Source organism: Phocoena sinus, chromosome X (assembly GCF_008692025.1).
Source record: "Phocoena sinus isolate mPhoSin1 chromosome X, mPhoSin1.pri, whole genome shotgun sequence".
In the NCBI taxonomy this organism is placed as follows: domain Eukaryota; kingdom Metazoa; phylum Chordata; class Mammalia; order Artiodactyla; family Phocoenidae; genus Phocoena; species Phocoena sinus.
This window is the reverse complement of record NC_045784.1, coordinates 63853865-63878196: the sequence shown is the minus strand read 5'-3', so window position 1 is coordinate 63878196 and position 24332 is coordinate 63853865. Positions and strand designations below refer to the sequence as shown.

At 39.5% G+C, this 24332-nt stretch overlaps 1 long non-coding RNA gene across 10 annotated transcripts in view; it reads left to right on the top strand.

Annotated features, from left to right (window-relative positions):
- The first annotated feature begins 4467 nt into the window (after positions 1-4467).
- Positions 4468-24332, top strand: part of LOC116747364 — a 63976-nt gene continuing 44111 nt past the window's right edge. For all 10 annotated transcript variants that reach the window (XR_004348008.1, XR_004348003.1, XR_004348004.1 and 7 more), the window contains exons 1-4: positions 4468-4672; positions 15048-15188; positions 15622-15777; positions 16213-16315. This is a non-coding gene — a long non-coding RNA (uncharacterized LOC116747364). The remainder of the gene's footprint in view (positions 4673-15047; positions 15189-15621; positions 15778-16212; positions 16316-24332) is intronic.

The window sequence follows — 24332 nt, the reverse complement described above, 5'->3', positions numbered from 1 at the left end:
AAATATTTTTCTTTAAGTTACTAGCTAGCTATATGTTTTGCATATGAATTTTTTTCAGGAAACCAGTACAAATGTATTTGGTAAAACATAGACGTGAGAATAATGAATGTAGCAATTGCCCTTTATTTTCAATATGACTTGATTGGAATGTGCAACTGGTTTCATAAATGCAACCACAAAGAAAACTGTTTTCAAAAATTAATGAAAGTTATAGCCAAAGAGGATGAGCAGTTGCCACATACAGAGTAGTGGAATGAGTTTTATTCCTAAACAATTAAATGATGCAGCATAAATGGTTTCAAATGGCAAAAATTCTCTCTGTTTTAAAATTTGATATATGTTTATTAAATTAGCCATATTAACTATCATATTTAACCCCCTGTTTAGATTTATAGTTATATTAAAGTAATTCATGCCCATAGTTTAAAGCATTGATTTTCAAAAAGGTTTAATTGAGACAAGAAGGAAGAAATGCATTTTACATCACAATAGAGGATATGTGTAAAAAATTCCTGTAGTAACCCATTAAATTAATCTTTCAATTCACTAAATGATTTTTACTCATAGTTTGATTGATAACTATAAACAATGCTTATGCTTATGTTATGACTTCTTGATGTTTCAATTTTAGACATTATCTATGCTTTTCCATTTCAGAGAATGAACATTTAGCCCTCTTTTACCTACACCATCTTTTGGTACACTTCATGTGCTGCATTCCACTCACCCTCCCACCCTTGCACCTTTCTCCTAATATTGATTGGGTCAATACCCAACATTTACATAATTATAACTATGCAAATGCTACTCATGGCTGAGCCATATTGAATTTTGTCAAATGCTTTTTTTGCATCTCTTGAGTTTGCCTTGACTTCTTGCATTTGCTAGAACCACCAGTAGATTTTTGAATATAAGTTGTGAAAGTGCACATCCTTGTCTTGTTCCTGATCTTAAGGGGAAAGCTTTCAGTCTCATCATTAAGTATGATGTCAGCTGTGGGCTTTTGGTAGATACCCTTTATCAGGTTGAGGAAGTTCCTTCCTATTCCTAACTTATTAAGCACTTTTTTAAAACATGTAAGTGCATTGGATTTTCTTCTATGGCTATTCTGTGGCTATTCAGATGATCATGTGGCTTTGCCCTTTATTACTATTGGATTTGGTTTGCTAGTACTTTGTTGAGGATTTTTGCAACTACACTGATAGGAATATTAATCTGTAGAAGTTTTAAAATTTTTATTCTCATGATATCTCTGTCTGGTTGTCATTTCAAAGTAATACTGACCTCAAAGGATGATTTTGGAGGGCTTCCCATCTATCCTATTTTTTGGAATAATTTGTAAAGAATTTATACTATTTCTCCTTGAAATGTTTGCAAGATTTCACTAGTGAAGCTATTTTAGCCTGGGCTTTTCTTGTGGGAAGTTTTAAAATTACGAATTTAGTCTCTTAACTTGTTATAGGTATATTCAGATTTTCTGTTTCTTCTTGAGGCACTTTGGGCAATTTGTGTCTTTCTGAGAATTTGTCGATTTCATCTAGGTTATTTAATTTATTGGCATACAGTTGTTCATAATATTCCCTTATACTTCTTTTATTTCTGTGAAGTCAATACTGATGAACACTCTTGCATTCCTGATTTTAGAAATTTGATTCTTACCTCTCTTTTTCTTCATCAGTCCAGCTGAAGGGTTTTTTTCAATTTTGTTGATCTTTTTAAAGAACCAACTTTTGGTTTTGTTGACTTTCTCTATTGTTTTTCTATTCTCTATTTCATTTATTTTCACTCTTATTTCCTCAGTTTTATATCCTTGTAATGCTAGCTATTACAGAATTAAGGCCAGTCTTATGTCAGATTTAGTCAATGTACAATTTGGCAAGGCAAAGCTGTATTCAAGGGACTGATAGAGTATTCTTGACTATTTTTCATTCCTGTACCCCAACCTCAATTCATGGTGTTCACAGGTTTGAGGAGACCCTCTGTATTTGGACTCTTCACAGGAACAGAACCAACATGATATCTCTATATCTATCTATCTATTGAGAGAGATTATCTATCTATCTATGGATATATGTCTTTTATATAATATATAAATAAATATTCATTTACTTATTTTAAGGAATTGGTTCACTTCATTATGGAGGCTGGGAAGTCCAAAGTCTGCAGGGTGGGCTAGCAGGCTGAAGACCTAGTGAAGAGCCAGTGTTGTAGTTCAAGTCCAAAGACTGTCCACTGGCAGATTCTCTCTTGCTCAGGGAAGGTTAGTCTTTTGTTCTATTCAGGCCTTCAACTGATGGATGAGGCCCACCCACATTATGGCAAACAATCTGCTTTACTCAAAGTCCACTGATTTAAATGTTAATCTCATCTAAAAATACCCTCACAGAAATATCCAGAATAATATTTGGCCATGTGTCTGGGCACCATGACCCAGCCAAGTTGGCACATAAAATTAGCTATCATATTTTCTAAAGAGGGTCATTCTTCTAAAAAATGTATTGGGTGGGGAATAAAAGGGAATCAGAGCCTTAGAGTGTTATTGTGGAGGTAGTAGAGGTCTCCAGATTTTTTCTTTACCACTCCTGAGGAAATGCAAAGTTCAGACAAATGCATAGGTCCAGGACCCAAAGTATTTTATAGCATTCAAGATTTACAAGCTGTGCCTCTTTCTTGAATTTCTCTTCAGATTGGACATAGTAGATTAGGGAAGTTTTGTCAAAGGGAAGAGAAGTGGAAAGAGCAAGTAACTGCATCTGCAATTATTATTATGTGCTGACCTCAATTTTAGAATACTTTAAAAAATGGAATGTTGTCCATTTGTTAAAATGATAAGGATGATATTTAGGACCATGTCAAAATATTTAAAACAACACTATATTAAAATGTCGATGTTAAAACATTACATATTTAAGCAAAAATTGAAAGAACACAAAGATATGATAATGGACATAAGGTTTCATTTGGGGGTGATGAAAAATTCTAAAATTGTGGTGATGGCCATACAGCTGTGAATATACTAAAATCCATTGCACTGTACATGTTAAGCTGGTGAATTGTATGACATGTGAATTATATCTCAATAGAACTGTTATAACAAAAAAAAAGTACACAAAGAAATAAAAGCATTTGTTATAGTGCTGTAGAATTGTGGGCAAAATTCCCTTTTATTATTATTATTATTTGGCCACGCTGTGGCAGCTTGTGGGATCTTAGTTCCCCAACCAGGGACAAAAACCATGCCCCCCGCAGTGGAAGTGCAGAGTCCTAACCACTGGACTGTCAGGGAATTCCCAAAATTCCCTTTTAACTTTTGTGCAATAATAAATGATTCTTTTAATTTAGGAGTGAGGTTTTTTATACTACTATAACTTCAAGCATTTCTATTTTTCTTTTTTCTTTCTGCATATTGCACATTGTTGTATATAACCTTTTTGTGCATATTAGGCAAAAAATAATCTTCCATTATGTCTCCAAATAATGTTAATATGACATTCCTAACAATTAGAGAGGATGATGATGTACACATTTTATGGGTCTCAGAATTTATAGAATTGTGGGTTCTTAGTTTTTGGTATTTCCAAACTGGCTTTCTTAGAAAGCAAGAACCAGCCACCAAAGTAAAACATCATAATGAGAAACAAAATGTTATTTTATATTCTCTCCTCCTCACATCCGAAAAGGAATCTATTTCAGAGCCTGTTGAATAAATGATGCCACTTCTCTTAAGATTAATTTGTGAATTTCTCACAGGAGACAGGAACAAGCCTTGCATCTAGCACCAAAGTACACTGAACAGTATTTTTAATGTTCAGACAATACCAGGGTTGTGAAGAGAAAGAAAAAGGTGTTGAATACTCCTTCTTCCCCCCAAACTGATGGAACACCCTTTCCCTTTTTGCTCTGTGCATAGGGTCTTTTGGTCCCCTGCCTCTGGGTTTCCTCTGTGGGTTCATCACTAACCAGGCGTTGTTTGCCCAACATTAGCTAGTTGGGCTCAGCTTGAGAGCTTCTTTGGAGAAGATTGTGTGGATACAATATCTTTTTTTTTTTTTTTTGATACAATATCTTTTAAACAGCATTTTTTGCCGTATCTTTTACAACTTGCAACATCAGACACACAAGGGGAGGAGTAAGAGGCCCAATAGGGCTGCAGACCAGGCAAGGCCAAGAATACACGGGTAAGGCCACTAAGGATAACAGAGCGAATAAAGGCAACCAACTGGCAATGAAATGGCGGGCTAAGAACAGAAGAGGGACTGACGAAGGAAGATGGGCTGAGGGAAGGATGGTGGTGAAAACGGGTGTAACCAAGAAGAAGAAAGGTTGAAGAAGCAGGATGGGCCAGGGACCTGGGCGAGGGGGAACACCGGAGGGTCAGCCTCAGGGAAAGCTGGGGCTGGGTGGAGGGGTGGGGAGAAGAGGGCGGGCTCAGCGCATGCGCCTGAAGCACACTGCGGCGATCCTGGAGAGGCGGCGCTGTCTGGGCATCGGCGCTGTCTGGGCATCCGCGCTGCGGCTGGAGGTACGGCTGGTCCTCTGCCTGCTGTCCACTGCCACCTTGGCCTACTCTTGCCACCCTGGCGCCGCGAACTCTGTGCCGCCTCTCCCTTCACCCTGTCTTGGGACGGCCGGCGCTAAGAATTCATGCTATGACCTTCGATGCAGCCAGGAGGTAAAGGAACGACATAGGGGAAGAACATGGAGGGCGGCGGAGGGAACTCGGCCCAGGGGGATCCTTAATTTGTGTGTTCTCCCGGTTCACGAGAGGAAAAAATGGGGGACAGTACGCGCCTCAGACCTACAAAAGGATGTTGAGCATTTACTTCCCATTGTGAAAGTAATACAGACTTCTTTCCATTAATCAGGGTTGAGGCACCTGGGCGTCGGCATTTTCCATAACGTTCCTTGCTTTAAAATTTTTTGGAGTTCCTCATATGCAGTAGAAGGTGTATTTAAAGGTCGAGGTTGTAGGACTAGGAGATTATGATAGCTTTCTTTGCCTTTGTTCAGTGTGGTGGCTCTTATTACGGAATCCGAGGGTACTCTAAGCCCCTCCCTGAGGGTCGGGAAGGATTCTATCTGGATCTGGCATCTGCTCTGCAAGCAATGACGTCTTTCCCGTATTCCACTTCCTAGTTTATCACACCTATCCCCATTAGGGAAGGCTGGTAATGGCTCTCCTTGACTGAGCACTGGGGCACAACTATAGCAGGAAACGCATCCATATATCATCAGGCACTTTTATATAAAAAACTGAGGTGGGAGGACAGACGCGGTGCGCACGTGTATTTGAGAGTGTGGGGATGCGCGGCGCGGTAGCGTGCAGGTATGCAGTCGTCCTTTGGTAACCGCGGAGGATTGGTTGCAGGACCCCCGCGGATACCAAAATCCGCGGATGCTCAAGTCGCCTATGTAGAACGGCATAGTATAGTCAGTCCTCCGTATCCGCGGAGGGTCCACTGTATTTGAGATCTGATGTCTGTGGGGGTGGGGTGGGGGGGCGACCATTGGGGAGAGCGGGAGGTACGCACGCGCAAGGCTTGGGGCAGGGCGGTGGGTCGAATGCGTATTTAGGAAAGCAAAGTTGCCGGTAGTTGATAGGCGCGGAAGGGAAGAGTGAAGGTGCGCATGCGCATTCGAGACGACTTTGTGACGGCTTTAACGGGAGGAGGGGAGAGGCGCGCATGCGTATTTCAAACGGAATGACGGGGAGGGGAGGTGCGTAGCGTACGTGTAATTAAGATTGCAAAATGGCGAGGGGGGAGGTAAGTTGTGTTTTTGCTTGGCCATCTTGGGCTAGGAGGGCCTGCAGAGGAGCAGATCGACCTTTCTAGTTGGGTGAGGGGGTTTAGCCTGAGTTGGAGTTGTCTTAGGCTGTGGCCAGATCCACCAGATAATAACCCAGAATCTTAGCCCCTCTCTGGTCTATAGATAATGTGGGTTTAAAAATGCGGAGGCGATAATGACTTTACAAAAGGTTACGGCAGCAGGCTGTGTGTAGGAAATGCGTAAAACGGGAGCACTCGGAGACAAGGCCACATTTGGGCAGTACGCCTCTGGAGGGCTCTCTGTCGGACTTGCAGATCGTGGGCCGGTGTCCTTGGGTCTGGACACATTCTCTCATTCCATCAGAGTAGCAGAACCCAGCGGTTGCAATATTGTGAGAACCTACTGATGGTCAGAAGCCCTTGGTTTTCTCCCCTTGAGGTTGTAGAGGTGAGGATTTGGCTGTTTCCAAGTGCTTGTTCCACTTTGCTTTAAACCTAGGATTTAGACAAATGATAATGGTGGTATGAAGGTGACCTCGGTTCACACCCTTTCTTCTAAATTATTTTTTTCTGTAGAACTTTGAGCACGGTTTCGTCTAGGGGGACTATTTTTTTTTTAGGCAGCAGCACTGTCATGGTTCTTAGAGGGCTGTCAGTAAGGATCTACTGTTAATTGCTAAAACTAGTAATCTAGCAGTTAGATATATAGAAGAAAGGGCACAGGATTCAAAATTGAGACAGGTCTTTTCAGTAATCCTAGCTGTGATCTCATACGGTCATTTTCCTTCTTTGGGCCTGTTTCCCTATCTATAATAATAATTATGCTTAAACGTCTTTGGAGCTTAAACTGTGTGCCAAGTACTGGGTCTACATGCTTTTACACATGCCTTAACTAATTTAGTAGTCTGGACAGTCTTATGAAATAGCAGTACCGTTATTCATCTTTTACAAATGAGAAATTTGAGGGACACAGGTAAAGTAAATCCAAGGCTTTATATCCGTGTGAATGACTGAGACTGGATTTTTATCCAGGTACTGTGGCTTCGGAATCCTGTGCTCTTAAACATTATATTTATCCACCAAAATCATGGGGCAAATTTAAAGGACCCTTCTTTTATGGTTTCAAATTTTATTTGTAACTTATCTATGATGTATAAGAAAGGAGACCTGTTTCCTGAGTTTTATTCAGTGCATTGTACAGGGTTACATATGTTGAAGACAAAAAGTAAAGAATTGGTTTGGAGCCTAGTGGGGTGGCCATCCTTACCTACCCTTGTCTTCTGTGCTTTTTGTTCTGCAGAGGGTTTAAAATGGCCGACTGCGGCAGGCTGGACACACCCTTCTTGTTTTGCCTGATTTGAGATCTGGTCTGACGCTTTGAGACAACCAGTCATTTACCGCAGTAGAGATTTTTTCCTTACCCATTATTAATATTTTGGTGTTAATACCAAGGTTAAATAGTAAAGGAGAGGGTACTGCTTTTCTTTCTTATAATAAAAGAGAATACATGGATTTCTTTTATTATTTGGTTGGGATAGCTTCATTGAAGCGGAATTACTGTGTCAAAGGGTATGAACATTTTTAACACTTAATATGTATTGCCAAGTTTCTTCCTGAAAAGGTTGTACCAATTTTTACCCACACAAGCATTGAGTAGTATTTATTAAAAACATTATTTTAATGGATTAGAAAAACAGTATTTTGCATTTCTTTGGTTGTAAGTTTGGATTCTGTTTTCCTCTATATGTTTCTTAGCAGTTTTATTTTCTTCCATGTGATGTTAGTTCATGTCTTATACTGATTTATCTGTTGGAGTTTTTAGTTTAGCGTTTACTATTGTTATCTATTTGAATGTGTTTTGTAAATAAAGGCTCTTACTCAGATTTCTGTAATGTTAGAAATATGTACTACAGGTTATTGTTTGCCTTTTAATTTTTGTTTCTAAATTTTTGGTTAGTAGAAATTTAAAATTGTGGTCAAATCACTCTATCTTCTGTTTTGTGATTTTTCTTCCATTAAGTTTGAGTAGTTCCCTCAATGTAGAAATTTGGTAAATACCCATTGTAGCTTCATCTGAAGATAACCATCAAGTATGAGGGGAAAAGATCCATAATTTCACCACCCAGAGATAACCAGTGTTAATAAATGTGTCCACTTTTTTTCATTCTTTCTGAATTTTTCTACGGTGATCACATATTTGTACTATTTTATATGGTGTTTCGTGTTTATAATGTGCATTTTTCCATGTTAAACATTTCTGTGATTGTCATTGAATGGTTTCATGATATTTTGTTGTATGGAAGTAGCTTAAGATTTTCAGTATTTTAAATTATGTAATTAATGTCTTTTCATTTAGTTTTTATTGTTTATCTATTTTGAGTTATTTCTTTATAGAACAGAGTTCAGAATTAGCATTATTCATCAAATAGTTTGAACATTGTAAAGACCTGCCAAATAGCATTCCAAACGTTGTCAATTTTTGTACCCAGTCATTTAGGTACATAAATTATTTTTACTTACTTTATATGTAAAAGAATGGTATCTTTGATTTATGGTACATTTCTCTGATTATTGCCGAGGCTGGACTCTTAAATGTTAATTGATAACTCCTATTTCCTTTTATGAACTATTCGACTTGGGTCTGAATGTTATCTATTTGTAAGAGCTCTATATTATGTGTTCTGTGTGAGAATCTATTACCCCTTGTCATTTGTTGCAAATGACAAACCTCATTTGTTGCAGATACACTCCTGGTATATGTTTGTTGCCATTGAGTATGAAGAAATGTTTGTGATTCCAAAGAAAACTGCTGCATGGAATACATGTCAAATTCTTGGTAGCCATTTTGAAATAACATTTATTTGTTCTTTAAATAGATAACCATTTCTTTTCATCTAAAAGGAAAGCACTGTTTGCTGTACAGCAGTGATGCTCCCTTGTTATGGGTGTGGGGAGAAGACATGGCAACATTTTGTCCTTAATAAGACATGGCAACCAAGTAGACAAGACACAAAACAGTAGTCCCCCTACCCCCATCCATTCGGGGACTGGTGTTCTTTTGAATATTTATGAGTGATCTGGGGGAGGATATGGACATAGTGGAATGTTCACATTTTTAGATAACACGGAATTCTTTGGAGATGTAAAATGGTAATAGGAACAAACCACAACACCTGAGAAAACGTTGTGCTTGTGGGCTGACAATTGGCAGAATGGAACAGGGTAGATAAGGGCAGTGTAATGACTTTAGGGGAAAATAGTATGTTAAGCATACAAAATAGTGGCTTCAGAGACATTGGGTCCCAAGACAGGGATCTCAGTGTAAGCAGAAACAATTTATTGATGTCATCAGCACAATTTGCGGTTGCAGAGACAGAAGACCCATTAAAAACTTAGGCCTGGGCCTTCCCTGGTGGCGCAGTGGTTGAGAGTCTGCCTGCCGATGCAGGGGGCACAGGTTCGTGCCCCAGTCCGGGAAGACATGCCGCGGAGCAGCTAGGCCCGTGAGCCATGGCCGCTGAGCCTGCACATCCGGAGCCTGTGCTCCACAACGGGAGAGGCCACAACAGTGAGAGGCCCGCGTACAGCAAAAAACAAACAAACAAACAAAAAAAACTTAGGCCTTATTAAGAAACAGTATGTGACACACAAAAATTCCATCCTATCTTTGTATAAAATGATCTGAACCAAATGACCAGTTAACACTAGTAATCTCTCCTCAAGGAGTCTCTTACTACCTCTCACTGAATTTTGAGAAGGTGGTGGGAAGAGTGTGTTATCTCTCTGTTTCATTTTTCTTATTTATAATATGGAGGTGATTTAGATTATATATTCTCAAAGGTTTTTTGGGGGGATAAGGTATCTTATTTTGGTTTCCTGAAACTGAGTCTGTTATTTGTGGTTCAAAGAATCTGTTTAATTATATTTATTAGTTAAGCCTTTCTAAATTATTATTCCCACTCCATGAGCTATATACTATCTCTTTTATATTTAGTAACATTCTAATTTTATTTTGTCAGTGAAAGGGGGATTATTGGATTTAGAGGTGTCAAGTGAGCTGTTACTTGCTTTTTGTTATCCAGTTATGCTGGGTTAATTCATTTAGTTGTAAGCTCCCATGTTTCAGCATTTTGCTAGTTGCAGATGTTAAACTAGGCTTATGTGTGTGGTGGAGAGGTTGACAGATGTATAATAAGCAAAATGAAACAAAACAAAATGAAACAAAGCAACAACAACAGAGCTTGTGTTGTAGAGGAAGTGATTGGGAAGGTCCTTTACTGGAGGTCTGTGCCTATCTTAAGGATGGGAGTCCCATTTTACGTCATGCCAGTGTCTAGTTCCCAAATCCATTTATGATCAGGAGTTAGGGAGAGCCTGGATATTAGAAATAGCCTGAAAGCATTTAACCTTTGGTTTCTACAATTTGTTCCTCCCCTCTCTTGATGTTACAGCCAGCAGCAGCCTGGAGCAGCACCCCCTGGAAAGAAATTTTACATCGGCCATTATAATACAACCTGATAAGTGTTACAGCACTTATCAGGTTGTATTGTAATTGTCTGTGTATATGCCTGTCTCTCTTCCTATGTTATCAGTTAGACTGTGAGCTCCTTGAGGGCAGGGACAGTGTCTTCATCTCCAGAGCCCAGCCTGGCACATTAGTAGGCCTCAGTAAATGTTTATTGGATGAATAAATGAATGACTCATCAACAAACATTTATTGTGTGCCTGCTAACGTGATCTCCACAGGCTCTGGACTGTCAACTGTTTTCTTCAAAATGCGTGTGGTCAGAAACTTGCTGTTTCTTTCTAGTTATGTATATATCTTCTCAAGAGTTTCTCATGAGATAATGCTATTTTTGTGTTTGCGTTTCAGTCCTTGGTATTTACAGATGTTGCTACTATTGCTACTGCTGACAGTCTCTTCCTTGGTGGAACCTGGGTGAAAGCTGCCAGATCAGGAGCTTCATCCTCACTGTCTAGTGTTTGCTAAATGGTTTCTATTTGTAGACTCATCCACTTTTCACTCCTCCTCAGGTCATCCTCCAAATGGTATTCCCATGTGGGCTCCACATTCTAGATCCGGGGTGGGCAAATACAGCCCATGGGCTGCCTGGTTTTGCAAATAAAGTTCTGTTGGAAAACAGCCATGCTCATTTGTTGATGTGTTGTCTGTGGCCTCTTTGACCTACAACAGCAGAGTTGAGTAGCCACATCAGAGACATGGTGACCCACAAAGGCTGGCCCTAGAAAAAGATTGCCTACCCTTTTTGGAGTATCACTCAACAGTCATGGTTTCATTCCCCTCTCCATTCACCGGAGATAACTTTTAGCATCTCAGAAACTCATTTATTTACTTCATTCATTATTACTTATGACGAGTCTTTTTCCTGTTTTACAGATGGGCCAGCCAGGACACACTTCAAACTAGGAGACTGATTATAAGGCCTCCCCCAGGGTCCTGCAGTCAGTCAGTTATACGGTGTCCTTCAGCATCAAGTTTCGAGCTTCAACCCTAGAAATTAAAATTCCTTTTGTTATATCCTAACTTGAAGCATATGGACATTTCATGCTTTGGTACCTTATGCCTTGCCCCCCTCCTTCCTACACAGCTCTTTGCAATGAAAATATGGGAAATAAGGAATTAATATGAGATAAAGCAGAAAAGTAGGCTGAGGCAAATGTTTAGAGGGTCTGAATGCTAATTTTTAAACTGAGAAGTGGGATTTCTGAGACATTCACTTATTCAGACTTATACAGGTAGTGAGCCTGCGCTTCCAAGAGCTTAGGGCCCTTCCCTCAACCCTCTCTAACCCACCACACATTGTCTTGGTAACCTGTCTGTGAGTATATTGTCGTTCATTTCACTTCAATAAAAAGTTGGAGAGCTCCAAGTCTGATGCAAGAAATGTAGATCAGGGCTTCCCTGGTGGCGCAGTGGTTGAGAGTCCGCCTGCCGATGCAGGGGACACGGGTTCGTGCCCCGGTCCGGGAAGATCCCACATGCCGCGGAGCGGCTGGGCCCGTGAGCCATGGCCGCTGAGCCTGCGCGTCCAGAGCCTGTGCTCTGCAACGGAGAGGCCACAACAGTGAGAGGCCCGCGTAAAGAAAAAAAAAAAAAAAAAAAAAAAAAAAAAAAAAAAAAAAAAAAAGAAATGTAGATCTAAAAAAGCAAAAGGGAGAGAATATCAGATAGTCTCATTCTAGGAGTAAAATGGAGGGAAAGGCCTTACAGTGTTATTTTCAAGCCGCTTGCTGAATTTTCCCCAGGATTTTATTATGAAAATTTTCATACAGAAAAATTGAAAGAATTGTACAGTGAAAACCCATATACTCACCCCCTAGATGGTACAATTAACATTTTGCTGTATCTGCTTTATTGCATATTCGTCCATCTTTGTTGGGTGGGTTTTTAAAGTACTTGTGTTGTCATTCATTTTGATTTCATCTGTATCTGACCCATTATGGTACAGAAAAATAATCTCTTTTGATTCTTATCTGTATTTTCCAAGATGGTATGGAAACTGCAGCCTAACTACGTACAAGCAGATCTTCCTGGGAATAAGAGTCCTAGGGAGAGAAGACATTTTGTTTCTGAAAGAAAATGGCTGCAGCTCACTGTTGTTTACTGGAAATAATAGGCGAAGGAAAAATGGAAGTCCAGATCCAGTGTCAGTAAATCCTTCCAATAATATACTGCCCTGCACCTCATTCACTTCACTGGCTTTGGGGGGTGGGGGGCAGCTGGTTTTCTGAGCTGCTTCTGCTTTTCTTTCCTTTAAGAATTGATGAAGGAGAAACAACAAAGTGATATCGAAGTGCCACTGATGTGATAGTCAGCATTAACACAACTCCTTGGAATTTTAGTAAATGGATTTTTAATTTGGACTACTGTCTAATATTCTTTTGGACCTTTTCTGTTAGCAATAGCCACAGAGTCAAAGGAAGCACCATGAAATGAAATCTTATTTATCTTTATCATGAATATGATAATGGTACATGTTACCTGTTTGTGTCTATCTCCCTTCATTTAAGTTCAAGGGCAGAGGCCATATCTTACTCATTTTTGTAATTCTCCTAGTAAAAAATGTCTGTATTCATAAAAAATGCAATATTACATTTAACACCTATCACATGGGCAAAGATTAAAAAATGTTATACTAGTGTTGGTGGGATATGTCCAATTTTAGTGTAATCCTTTGTAGGAGCAATTTGGCAATATATATTAGTGGGCAGAACAAATATTGCATGCCCTTTGACCCAGCAATTTCATTTCTAGGGATATACCCCTAAAATATTCTAAATAAATTCTAAATATTTTTTTAAATGTTCTAAGGATATTTTAAAAGGTTTAGGTATGGGAATGTTCACAATGTTCATAGCAATAAAAAAAAAATAGAAAAACTTACTTATCCCTAAATAGGAATTTGAATAAATAAATTTTGGTGTATTCATGTAATAATACAACTTAGGCATTAAAAATGAAAATAGTCTTGTAGATTACGGCTTGGAAAGATGTACCCAGTATATTAATTGAAAAGGCTATGGTTTCATCTAATTTTTGTTAAATAAAAATTCATGTTTGTACACGTACATAAAAGTAATTGGAAGCATATACCCCAAGTGTTAAACTTTCTGGGATTTTGTGATTTTTACTTTCTATGTATTCTTAATGTATTTCTGGAATTTTTTTTCACAGCGTGTGTTTATGACTTTGAAAGTTAAGACAAACATTGAAACGGTTTCCATTTTGAAATATGCTGACCTGAACAGAAGTGGAATAAATGGGTTGATTGAGGGGGCTGGAAACTGGAGCAGTTTAGTTTGGAAAAGAGCTGGGCCGGGTGGGAGTAGGGCATGGTGGAAATAAGATCTCTGTCTTTAGAGAAAGGCACTAGCTTAACTACTAACTGTTCTTGGCTCCTTAGTGCAGGCATTTCACGCATCAGGCTTTACACTTACTGTTTATTTCCCAATTAGACCCTGTACACATTCCTTTCCTACCCATGTCCCTCTGGGCTTTCATAAGCTAAATAATTGCTGGTGGCAGCAGCTGCTTATGGGTGTGCAGATCTTGCTCTAGTAATGGCTGCTTTACTTTATCCAATAAAGAGAAGGCTCAAACCCATCAAGGCTGCCTCCTCACCTCCCCCCCCCCCCCCCCCCGCCCCCAACACATACCACTTGGCATTATGAATCTTCCCCACCTATGGTGGGAGAGCTTTCTCCTGGGTCTCATGATCACTAGTAGATTATAAGACACTATTATATTTCACTGTGGGTGAAACAGTTAAAAATGAGCCCTGAGAAACTGCTCCTTGGGTTTTCCTGGGGTTTGAGGGTTGCCTGCATCTCACTGCAATAACAGGAAACCTAGTTGCACTAGTTGGTGCTGCCAGCATCTAATGATAATAATTAATAGCCTGGGCTTTGGGCCATCACTGAATTGCTAGATTTCTGGGTTGCTTTTCATGCTAAACAGCTAGGGACTGGGAAACTTAGAGGCAGAAGGCTGCTTCCTTAGGGAAGAAAGGACCCTTTGGGGGTCTTTGGCTTGTCCTGTGTGGGTCTTAGGTCTCAGAGCCCCATTCCTCATGGTTGAGTTTTGGAGGTAGGGGACTAGCCACGGGCCTACCTAGCTCCTTGTGATCCTTTTGGTAACCCACACAGCTGATAAGGGACAAGATGTGTTCTATTACTTTTCAGGTATGGGAAAAGTGAGTCCTGGTGGGAGTTGAGATTGTAAATGACAGGCCTTGGTCCAGAGCCCAGGGTTTTGTTACCTTTCCTCATCAGTGTGAACTAAATGCCATATGATGAGTAGATGGAGATTTAGTTCACTTTTAGGGGGGCCTTTTAGTCAGGAGTATGGAATAAAGGGTCATAATTGCCAGGCATAGAAGGGCCCCTAAGATACCAAGTTTACCTCCATTCAAAGATAGGATATTGATTGAGGTCTAAAGAGGGTAGGTAGCTAGGAGGATCAGCATTAGTTCAGATCTGAGTTCTAACACTTTGGTATAGTTACTTGGTGCCTCTGTACCCAAGTTACCTCATTTAAAATGGAGGCAAGAATCCTTATTAAATAATAATTGTTTGCGTTACAACAGTCTTTGCCAGATAAAGATAATTGTGATGCTAATAATAGTGCTTAGCAAGAGTGTAATCTGAGGTCCATGGTGTGGACCGGATGACTTGACTATGGTAAAGTAAAATTAAAGCTAGATCTCATACCTTGACTGTTCTTACATTTGTTTCTTCTTCCTTCTCCCTATCCTACAGGTGACACCAAACTCGATCAGAAACCATGCCACTGGTGAAGAGGTATATTGAGCCCTGCCTGGCCCAGTGAGGTTACTAGAGAATTGGAAGAGACTCAAATCAGCATCCTGCACATGGTTATCAAACCATTGTGAAGTCTTAGTAAGTGGTCAGTGGCTCTGGTGGGCTTGCCCAGTTAGTGGGAAGGGCCAGGAAAGGTAGTCTTACTAGGCCTTTCCCATTATGATATGAAAAAAGGTCTTAAAATATTCAGAGTACACTAGAGAGTACTGAGCCTAACCTCTTCTTTTCCCATTCTCCCATTTCTGCAGATGATATCTTGCCCAAGATCATAGCTAGTTGGTATAGAAAATGGATTTGAATCCAAGCCCAATACTGTGTCTTCCACCCAGTGCTTCCTCTAGATTCCATCTAAGTCCAAGGAGGCCATGTGAGACAGAAACATTTTTATTCCATACTGTGAAAGATTTTTATAATAGCCTCTGAGATTGTGCTCCTCTGATGAAGGAAATGTCCATGGTGTGATTTTTTTTATTATGCATAAAATCACCTGAGATGCTTGTTAAAAATGCAGATTCCTGGGCAGCCTGAAACCTTGTCATTGGGTCAAGAGCAACACTAAGACCTACCTGTCACTTATCCTGAGGCTTCCTGCCCAGTGGGTTCACCAGCAAGCCAGAATGAAGCATCATTGCCCTGGATGTCCTTGTGAAGCCGTTAGGAAGTCTTGGTAAGTTGGTGGTGGTTTCGGTGGGGTTCCCCAGTTGGTGGTAGAGAAGAGATGGTTGTGACGTGGCACTTCCCCCCTTCCTTCAACAGACAGTTATTAGGTGCTTACTAAGTGCCAGAGACTGTTCTAGATATTAACAAAGTCCTGCCATCATGGACTTTCATTCCTATGAGACTAGACAAAAGAATAAATAACCAATAAATAAGTAAATATATATCATAAATGTTATATCAGAAGTTTCTCCATTTTGGTGTGAAAATGGCATTAAAAAATGGTTGGGTTGGACTAAGCAATACTGTGTGTTTTTCTTCCCCCTTCCCATTCTCCCTTTTCATACTTCCACTGCCTATCAGTGCAGTGGAGGCTGACAAGCTGAGTATGGGAGGGTCATAGATAATGAAAGCAATCTTTTTCCTTTTTGTAACCCCTCACTAGGCTGAATTTGGAAGGATATCTTTGAAAAGTGTTTTAGAGAGTCTACCAGATTTTCCATGTGAGTGCATGTGCAGCAGAAGAGGGGGTCTTCTCAGTGATTAAGGTAACACAGTGATTAAGGTAAGTAGGGGGGGGAGGAAAGACTGACATTGCCTTGACTCCTGTCAGGGAGGCTCTTAGAAATGTCATTTCCAGGGGCCAGTACTTTTAAAGCCTGCAGTTTATTCTGTGATATATCCTTCTCAAAACAATTGGGGTGGATTATATGCTTACCCAGTCTGAGAACACCCCTGCAGAGGGTCATGAGAACTGAAATGGTTCCCAAGTAAACTCGGTGGCATAAGCTGCATGTCATAAATAATGTCAACATGACACTGATTACACTCCCCTTAGGGGAGAGTCTAATCTTTCAAACCAGACTTGTTGAGAGTTTTTCTTTATCAGACTATGGAGCTACATACATCTTGTCAAAAGCCAGCTCATTAGCAGAAGCTTGTTGTTTCAGCAGCCGCCAAGTATATGGCACTTTGGATTAGTAATTTCAGAGGCAGCAGCGTCTTCTTGTGCACTCCATTTAAACCAATTGGACCAGCATTCAATTTTGGCTCCTCAGGGATCAGCCCCCTAATAGGCTTTAAGGAATAATGAAATGGTTCATAATTAAACTGGACAGCATCTGTAAAATGGCCATTCTTGGGAGATCTCTGCAGAAGCCACCCCTATCTTAAGCTAGTAGCTCCTCCATCCAGAGTTAATACCCGAGGGCCATATCATTCCTTGTTATCTGCAATTTTTTATGGAAGCAATAGAAGTCACCTTTTCTCATAAGGATGGTCTTGAGATGGTGCCTTCATAACATAATGTTCTTGGTATAGTTTCTGGTGTGTTTGGATAATTCCTGCTGGCAGAACTAGGTAGATTAGCCTGCACTGGGAACCTGAATGATAGAAACATGGTCTTTTCCCTACAGAGAAGTCTGGAATAGTCGTTGATACAAAGAGAGTCCCTGCATTCTGTAACCTTCACCAGAACTTATTTTAAAATGACATTGTTCATGTATAAGGATATGAATGTTAGCATGCAGTTAAAAAAGTCTTCTGTCACTTTCTCTATCTGGGCCAAAGTGGGATGTATAAATTTGGCTTTTGCTGTCTGAATGCCATTTCTTGCCCTAGGACTTCCCTAGCCTTGTTACCCATCCTCCTTTCCTTTTGTGACAGCAGGTCTGTTGTTTTTTCTTTTTCTTTTCTCTTTAGGCTAGTCATCTAGCACCCACATACAACATTTGAAAATTTCCTTTCTAAAGTCATATAATATTAATAATAGTGCTTATTAGTTATAAGTGGCTTTTATGTTCTAGGTGAGTGCTTTACACCTATTTGCTATCTCATTTTAAATTAACATTACTTCTGGGAAGTAGGATTTGTTCCTCCTTTACAGATAATAAAACTGAGGATCAGAGAAGTGTTGTCACCCATGTAACACAGGGAGCCAGTGGTGGAGCTGTGTGAGTCACACTCCAAATATCTCAGCTACCTTACTTGAAGCACTAGAATGTTTTGAGCACGTTCTTAGTTGCTGGGACTTCCTGACTCCTTGTGGGCTCTTCATCACTGTCGTCTTCTGGGATATAGGGGCACATGTGAGTGGTTCATTCTTGAAGGGAGATACAGATGCACAAGAGAGATGGTGCAAGGGTTGTGTAGGCCCCTCTAACTTTTAGAGATGACCACTTTGGATGGATTAGCATTTATTTCTTTCCCACACCACCATTCACTATTTCTCATTGTCTTCTCACCTTTTATTATTACCCCCACCCTCCAGCATGATGTTTATGTTGTATAGTTTCTATGAGGTTATACTTCCTTTTACACAAACAAAAAGGAATCACAAAAGTCAGAGTTACAACTGAAAATCCCATCACTTGCAGAATGTTAACTCAGGTGTAGGTGTATCAGGGGTTGGAGCAGCCTGCTGTGTAGATCAGCATGTCCAAGCGCGAATTCCACATAAACATTGCCTTCCCTTAGCAGACAATGCTGATAAAATTATTTTCTGTTCATATCAAGTGGAAAACAACAAGAATACCTAACAATTAATACTTTCATAAATTTTATTGCTGGTAAGGTGACAGTGTCCAGATTGTTAACATAAACTATAGGGCTTAGTAAGCTATGGCCCACATGCCAGCTGCCCGTTTTTGTAAATAAAGTTTTGTTGGAATACAGTCATGCTCATTCACTATTGTCCATGGCTGCTTTTCACACTACAGTAGAGTTGAGTAGTTGCAACGGAGACCATATGATCCACAGAGACTGAAGCATTACCATCTGGCCCTTCACAGAAAGTTTGCAAACTACTGGCATAGGTTAAATGTACTATGACTACAGATGTTCCCCTCCCAACCCATTTTCTTTTCTGTGGGGCTTAGATTTACAGCTGATCCTAGAAAGTATGGAATCTTATAGTAGTCAGTTTGCCTCTGAATTTCTTCTCACTCAAATTAAGCTCACCAAGAAAGCACATTCACAAATTTGCTATGTATACAGAAAGAACTATGTTTTATATGCCTCACTGTAGCTATTCGTTTATCCTATATGGTTCCCTTCTTTTTTCTTTTCAGGGATGACTTAAATTTTAGCCATTCTCAAGTATCAATGAAGTACTACTCATGTTTCCTAATTATGAGTTTATCCTAATTTTTCATACATCTTTCCCCTCCCTGTAGCATGAAAGCAGCCATAGACAGTATGGAAACAAGTGGGCAGGACTGTGATCCAATAAAACTTCATTTACAAAAACAGGTGACAGCCCGGATTCAGTCCATGGGCCATAGCATGCTATGTTTGTTCTATACTGTATATACACGAAGACTTTAAAATAAGACTTGAGGTGATACGTTAAAGCAAATATTCAGGGTGATCTTTATTCAAAATATTTGTAATACAATGACAGTAACACAGCTCTACTTGAATTAGCACTGGAAAGTGTCTCATGATCTGTGTATTATGTGCATGACTTAATAGTCACCTAGATATTGGCCTGAGTTCTTGGTAGAGTGATAGAATCCTCATGGGCCACGTTATTATCATCCCTTAGAGGATCTTCTTCCTTGCCACAGGTCTTTTCTTTGGATGGCTTAGAAGTGACTTTGTCTTTATGTCTGTTATTTGTTCTTATTCTTACCATATCAGCTCTAGTGTTTACCTTCTTCACCAGCATGTCTTCTACCCTATGTAGGTCCAAAAGTGAATCTGATACAGAGGTTACTTTGGATGTAATCAGTCTCCTAGCAGTCAACGTAGGGGGCTGTGGTTTTGGTAATTTGCTATATCAAACCCTAAATGGCTTTCAGGATTAGGAGGAATTAATCCTTCCATTGACGTCTAAAAATGTGATCTGAACAAAGTAACAGGGATCTCAGTCTAGTAAGTGTTGAACATGGAAGTAAATCTTTTTATTTGCCCTTTTTGTTGTATTTGTTATATTTAATAGCTTTCCTTATAATGAACCTACCTTGTATTTCCAGAAGAAAATTTCCTAGTTTTCAAGAGTATTGAATTAGGTCTGCTAAATTCGCTATTTTTAAATTTTATTTTCTATTTTATTTTTTTACTACCTTGTTTCTGTGTTCAAAAGTGAGTTTTTGGTTGGAGTGACAGTCTTTGTCAGTGTTGACGTTAGGGTCATTAATGAAACCTTGTTGCCTGAGCTTTTAAATTCAGCAGATCTCAAACTGTCCCATGCCATCTGAAACATGTTTAATAAAAAATAATTTTAAGAATAAAAAATTAAACATCTGTTTTAATTGGCATTATAATATAAAAAATAATTTGTATCTGATATTTGGGCCCTCGTTCAATTGCTGCCCTTCTAAGTTTGTGTAAATAATGCTTAATGTGAACATCCCTGTAAATAAGTTTTTGCACATCTCCATGTTTGTTTCCTAAGGTTGGATTAAATGTACAATTCCATCTAGTGTATGAGAATGCCTGTTTTTTCATATCCTCAGTAATATACTATATTGTGGTTTTAAAAAATCTGCCAGTTGCAAAGGTGAAAAGTGGTCTCCCTTGATGTTTTAATTTATTTGATTCCTAATGAGATGGAACAGTTAAAAATCTTTCTTGGGTCTTATTTTTAAGTTTCTTTTTCACACTGATTTTTGATCTACCATATATTTCACAGATGTTTCCCTCAATTTGACATAGAAGTTCATTTTTTTTTTTTTTTTTTTGTGGTACGCAGGCCTCTCACTGCTGTGGCCTCTCCCGTTGCGGAGCATAGGCTCTGGATGTGCAGGCTCAGCGGCCATGGCTCACGGGCCCAGCTGGTCCGCGGCATGTGGGATCTTCCCGGACCGGGGCACGAACCCGCGTCCCCTGCCTCGGCAGGCGGACTCTCAACCACTGCGCCACCAGGGAAGCCCAGAAGTTCATTTTTATGTAGCTCAAATATCTTTTTTCTTTATGGTTTATTCTTCCCTTGCATTTCACAGTGAAGATAAATATAGTTTATCTTCACTTTATAGTTTCATATAGTTCATGCTTTATTTATTTACTTTTAAATATAAATCTTTTTCCTTTGGGGATCCTCTCTTTGTGTGGTATGTAACTAATTTTTCTGAATGTCCAGCACATTCAGGGTTCAGGGGGTGATAGGGTACTAGTGGGGATCTCAGCAGAAGGAGTTTTAGAATTTTTTCTCCAGTTTTCTGCTTTTATAACATGACTTAAATATTCTGTCTGCCCCTGTTTCTTTTGTGTGGCTTCTCAGTTTTGCTTCCACTGGCCTATTCTGTCCTCTATGATGGGTTGGCAAACATTTTCTGTAAAGAGCCTGATAGTAAATGTTTTAGGCTTTGTGGACCATATGGTTTTTGCCACTGTGGCATGAAAGCAGCCAGAGGCAGTACATAAACAGACAAATGTGGCTGTGTTCCAACAAAACCATATTTATTTAAAAAAAAAAGATGGTGCTGGACTTGGCCTGTGGGCTGTGGTTTGCCAACATCTGCTCTGTGATATTTTGCTTTATAACTTTTGCTCTCATAGTTTCTACTTAGTCATGGTGGACTTCCTCATGTTCATGCCTCTCATCTCCCCTCATAACCTCTTAGAGCACTTTTTCACCTCCAGTCTCTGCTACTGATTACCTGTTTCTGTACATATTTCACAATCCTAAGTTTCTGAGAGCACAGGTGGTAGCCAGACTGGGTGCTTTGTATGTCATTAGTATTATGTTCTGGGATGTAAAAGTGATTTGCTTTGCTGTCTACCTTGCTGCTTCAATATAACCAATTCCATATTTATTACATTCCTTTTCAGGGTCTATTCCTTGCAATCCAAATTTTATTGCAAGAAATGGGCTCATTTGGATCAGTTTAAGAAGTTTACAGAACTTGACTCCACTGTGGCATTATTAATGTGATTCAGTTTATTTCTCTGGTTTTCTGCATGTCATCTTGCTTCTACTTCCAACTGGTTTCCTCATACTCTGTCTTCCTCTACCTCCTAGCTACTGAATACTTATGTTTTTATGTTTTTTTCTCATTCATAACTTGAGCTTGTGCAGCCTCTGAAGGCGTGGCCTCCATTCTACCTCATCTTTCTCTCTGCAAACTATCTGTTTCCACTCTTGTTCTCCATGCTGCCCAGTTGTCATTAAATTGAGACTCTGATTGCCTGTGGGTTAAGTTTCCTGAGACTGTAGAGGTAGCAGTTGTTATTTGGCAGGTCTAGGACATTTCCCCCTATTGATTGCTATGTGGAAATGTTTTTCATTCCCTTTTTATAATCCCAAAGTACTTTAGACTAACACAACTCATCTATCATAGGTATATCCAGAGTCATTTAATTGCTCTAAAACTAGAAGGCATCCCAGTCATGGGACATCCGAAAGATGCCATACCTAACCATCTTTGGAAGCGACAGTTTCACAAATGACTACACGACCCTACTTTCTCTATATCCTTGAGTCCTGCTGCTGTTTGGTTTCCTTATCCTCTGTTCTTTATTCTATTGCTAATGGAGTTTTTGCTTATTTTTAGCTTCTGATTTCTGTGCTTATAGTTGATATTACTTAAATCCTTCATGATTCTTACATAGGCTGTGGTATGTTCTTTCATTGCATATCCATTCATTTCAGCTGCAGAGGTTTTGTCCCTCTTTTTCCTCAGTTGTAAGTTGAATCTAATTTTCTTACCTCATCCTTGTTTGGGGACAGCTTTCATGTTACAGCAAGTCATAGGCTATTGACCGGCTTGTGGATATCTGTCCTTGGATCTGATCCTTACTTCCCCTTGATCTGAATAGCCATGGATTCAGAGGAGGGATTCTTGGTCACAAGAGTGCTTTCTTGGCTAGACTTGTTTGCAGTACAGTTTCCTTTAGAAGAATTTTGGGCATGGGTGACACTATGACATGTCTACTTTATTCTCTCTGGTTTAGCTGCCTAACACTGCTTATTTGCAGCATCTAGCAAGTCTCTCAAAGTCTCACCTTCTAAAGTGGGTATAAAATGTAAATTCCATGTCACAAGCTGGTTTGCACAGCATCTTTAAAACAAGGGATTTTCTGGAAGATCATAGCCAATTCCCTAAATTGCATTTCTCTTGAGGGGCTATTCTGCTTCTTACTATTGGTTAGGTACTTCTGATTGCTAGAAACAAATTCACCAGTGAGCTAATGACAGGTTATTGATTGGTGACTTGTGGGGAAATAATGGTGACTGGGATCACATGAAATGCCAATTATAGGGGGACCTTAATATGGTTATGCCCATTAGGGATGGGATCTGGGTCCAAAGAAGCTTTGGGAAACTCAGCAGCAGGAGTTTGCAGATCTTCATGTTAGGATTGTGCCATTTATGTAACTGAGTTACTCTGTCTTCTTAAGTTTTGTGTCTTATTTCTCCCATTGCCTATTGGCTTACCTATTCACTTTGTTTTAGTTTTTTTCTCTGCCTCATATTTTTAGCTTATTCATAGGTTCTGCTTACTTAGGGCTTCACCTTTTTTTTCCCCCACTGAATTGTATACTTTATTTATTTTTTAAATTGGAGTATAGTTGATTGACAGTGTTCTGAGGGCTTCACCTTTATCATAAGTTTTGCTTGTTTGTGGCCCTCGTGGCCTCACCTCTTTGCATTGTGTTGGCTTGCTGTCTATCCTTTCAGCTTCAGTTCACTTTGCTAACTATGATTACTACTTTTGATAGCCCAATTCTAATTCCTGAGAATACAAATGTACTAGGCCTGACTTATCCCAGTTTAGTTAGATATTTATATACCAACAGCAGCAGTTTGTGGGTCGTTTTTTTTTTTTAAGATTTTGTGCAAGTTGATAAAAAATCTACAATCTACAATACTTCTGGGTAGATATGGAATTCTATGAACACATATAATAGCTCTCATACTGTAATTGATGGATGTTTCCTTATGCCTAAGAATACTATTCCTTACTCTGAATATCTCTTAAATCCTAGAACAAACAGGGTTCAGTCTTTTTTTTCTCGTGTTTCCCTCTCACTTGAAAAATCGTCAACAGCTCTCCGCTCTCACCAGACTCCACTTTAGTCTTCACTACGACGACATCGTAGAAGCCACCCTGGGTGTCTCCCAAAAGATAAAATCCTAACCCCGGGTACCTGAGAACACGACTTTATTTGGAAATATGTTTGTGGGTCTTTACTTTTGTGTTCTGTAGTTAGTATGATTATTATACTTAGTCTCTGTTTCTTTTACTTTGCTTCGTTTCTTCTAGCTTCCAATGCATCCATTAACAACTGGCTTCTCCATCCTTTATTTCAGGGCTTGCAATTGCAGATGCATGCAGGGTCCAGATGGGGTAAATGTGTAAGATGGTCCTGATACTTATTTTCTTATTTATTTCTTGAAACACTGCTTTGTTTTTGTTTTGTTTTTTTGGCTTTTCTTTTGTTGCTCTACTTTTGATACAGACATTGGAAAAGAGAATTCTCTTAAAATAAAATAAAGATTTCAAATGCAATGGTAAAGAGCAGTTGATGCTTCTAAGAGGGAGTCTTTAGGTTTGTGGTCCAGTGGAACATGAACCTTTCATCCAAAGGAGAAAGCTATTACTCCTTGGCTCCTGTTGATTG